Source organism: Triticum aestivum, chromosome 3B (genome assembly GCF_018294505.1).
Source record: "Triticum aestivum cultivar Chinese Spring chromosome 3B, IWGSC CS RefSeq v2.1, whole genome shotgun sequence".
In the NCBI taxonomy this organism is placed as follows: Eukaryota; Viridiplantae; Streptophyta; class Magnoliopsida; order Poales; family Poaceae; genus Triticum; species Triticum aestivum.
Window position 1 is genome coordinate 760,878,367 of NC_057801.1, and position 3,404 is coordinate 760,881,770.

Here is a 3,404-nt window from a genome sequence, read left to right on the forward strand (position 1 = left end):
TTTGAAGTGGAGTTTTGCATTTCTTCGTTCTTCTCAGCTATCCAATCATTTCCGTTTGTGGCCGATTTTCACCTTATGATCTTGAGATGTTACCTATAAGACCACAACAAGCTTATTCTTTTCGTTGTTGATTTTCTCAACAACTCCGTTTAAACCTTCCTTCTAAACATGCTTTCAATTTCATTCGTGGCACAAGTTGTCATTTTCTTCTCCGTTCTTTTCATTGAACTCTTTCAATTCTTTCCGGAGGTTTTGTGTCATGTCTTCATCAAGTATCATTTCCATCCTCTCTAGCTCGTGTTCTATTCCTCCATGTTTCAGCTGGAGTGCTGCCTAAATCCTTTCACTCTTATTCATTTCTTATCTCGTTGTAACCGGAGTGGTTTCATAGTCTATCTGATTCCGTGAGCTTTCAATTCTCGTCATTCTCGTCGTTCCTCTCTTCTTCTTGAGTGTTCTCGATTCTTTGCTGCTTCTCTTGAGTTCTTGTTTCACCTCATCCCTTTTCCATTCCGTCTCGGTCCTAAGATCCCGGGACGAGATCTCTTGTTAGTGGAGGAGTGTTGTAACGCCCCAGATCTGATGCGCCGGGTGTCTGCTAGTTATTCACCATCATTGCCATGTCATTTGCTTGCGTGTTGCATTTTATCATGTCATCATGTGCATCCCATTTTGCATACGTGTTCGTCTCAAGCATCCGAGCATTTTCCCCGTTGTCCGTTTTGCAATCCGGCACTCCTATGTCCTCCGGCGTTCCCTTTTTGTCTCTTATTGTGAGTGGGTGTTAAACTTTCTCGGAATGGAACGTGATTTGCCAAGCGGCCTTGGTACACCACTGGTAGACCGCCTGTCAAGTTTCGTACCATTTGGATTCCGTTTGATACTCCAACGGTTAACCGGGTAACCATCAAAGCCCTCTTTTGTGTGCAGCCCAGCACCACTTCAAAGTGGTCCAAAACCCATACTAACCCCCTCCATGCTCTCGGTCGTTCGATCACGATCGCGTGGCCGAAAACCGCACCTTATTTGGACTCTCCTAGCTCCCAGAATCTATAAATAGGTCCTCCCCCTCCTTTTTTCGCGGATGAATCCCCCTAACCCTAGCTCCGCTCCCTCTCCGCCGCCGGACACGTCCGGATCGGACCGGACGCGTCCGTCCTCACCCTCGCCCAACCAGGAGCCGCCACCTGTCCCCGTCGGCGTCCTCTCTCTCCGCGCGCCGCCGCGGCCCGCACCGCGCCCGCCGCCGCCCGTCCGCGCCGCCGCCCGGCCGCCGCCGCCCGGACGCCGCCGCCGCGCGCCGGCAGGTACCCCGCCACCGCGGCCCGCTCCCCCGAGCATGCCCCATCGCCGCCGGCCACCGCGTCCCCACCGCCCGCCACCTCCGCCCTCCACGCCGGCGCCGCGCCGCCTCCCGCGCCCGGCCACCGGAGAAGCCCGACGAGCCCCTTCACCCCGTCCGCCACGGATCCAGCGCCTCCGGCCGCCGGCCTTGTCTCCGCGCCGCCCTGCGCCGGGGACCGGCCAGATCCGGTCGCCGCCGCCGGATCCGCCCCATCCGGCGCCCCCCGTCCATCTCCTCCGCCGGCGCCGTTCCCCGAGGTCGCCGAAGCGCCTCGCCGCCGTCCCCGACCCTGCCGGCGCCTCCTCCGCGCCACTCCGGCGACCCTACTCCGACGAACCTCGGGTCCCGCGCCAGATCTGGATCTCGAAGGTTGACCCCCTTTTTTTCGCTGTCCCGAAATTATTTGCATTTTGGTCTCCTGTTCATCGCATCATAACTCCGCATCCGTGGCTCCATTTTGGGCGTGCAGTATGTCAAATTGTTCGTTGTGATATGCTCTTTATTTCATTCCATTGTGCCATGTTTGTTTGAGGTCATCTTGATGCCCGAATCATCGTTGCAAGAGTGCTATGTGATGTTAACCTGCTGAAGCTGTTATAACTTGCTGTTTTGTCTTTTTCATTGCATTTTCTGTGTGCATCCTATGAGCTTGATGTCTACATGAGTGTTGAGCTACATCATGCCATCTTTTCAGAGGTGCAATCCATGTATTTTTGTGAGTCTTGTGCTGAGTGCATTGAGCTTGTTAAGTAGTGTACTTGCTGTTACTGTTTTGCTAGCCTGAATCTGTTACAACATGATGCTATGTAAACCTGCTGCTACAAGTCATTCTATGCATAATCTGGAGTTGTTCACTAAGAATGTTTTGTTGTACATGTCTTGCTCTATCCATTCATGCCCCTGGTTGCATTTATAGCCTGCTGTAGCTTGTTGCAATCTTGCTCCAAACTTGCTAAATAATGTTGCTGTCAGCCTGTTAACATTAAGTTCAATGTTGCCATGATTGTTGTTAGTGATCCAAGCATGCTATGAACTTGCTCTTGCCATGTGTAGTTTCGCAAACATGTATTCTTACTGTTGGTCACCTTGCCATGCCATGTATTGCTCTGTTGTGAGTGGTTCAAGCGCACCAACCTGCCTACTTATTGTTGTTCCTGCCATGTATGAATCTGTCACATCTTTTGCCATGTTTACATTGGGTGCCATCATATCTTGTGTGCCTTTTTGGCTCATGGTCAGTAAGGGACTCTTGTTATATGCAATTAGTAGATTCATGCCATGCTTTTGTTTGCCATGATAATTTCTTGTAACATGTTGTTTGATAGCTCTAAACATTGCAACCTGATGTTATTCCTGCTAAGTCTGTAAATTGTTATTATTTGCAAACTTGCCATGCCCTTTTGAGCATGTTCTAGTGATTTCTGGAGATAGCTCAGTGTTCATGTTTTGTTGCGATTTACCTGTACATCATGTCCATACCTTTTGTTTTCACATTGGGATGCTGTAGCATACTGTTTTGATTCTTGCTAGATGCCTAGTTGCTGTTTTGGACAGCTTGTCCTTTAAACTTGTATAGAGTGCATGTGTTGAACCGTTGCTCCGTTTTGAGTGTGCTCTATATGAAACTTGTTTAGAATTGCATATAGTTTCATATTATCATGTTGCATCCTTGCTTTGTGGGTTTTGCTTGATGTTTGTATGCATTTTGCATCAATGCCATGTTTGACTTGTTTTGCTCATATATTCTAGTCCGTAGCTCCGAATCTAATAAACTTTATATGTAACTTGACTAGAATCTCGTGTAGATCATCTTGGTGCATCTTAACTTGCTATTTAACAAATTGAACATAGGGTTTATTCAGTTCTGGACCAATTTCTTAATTTGCATATGAGGACGTACCGGAATTGTTATATGTTGCTTCCGGCCCCATTTAAACTTGCCTTGATGTGTTGTTCTTGTATGCATCATCTATTGCCATGAGTAGCCTCATCTAGCTTGGTCAAGCATCATGCTTGGTTGAGCATCATGTCATGTATATGTGTGGTGTGTTTACCATGT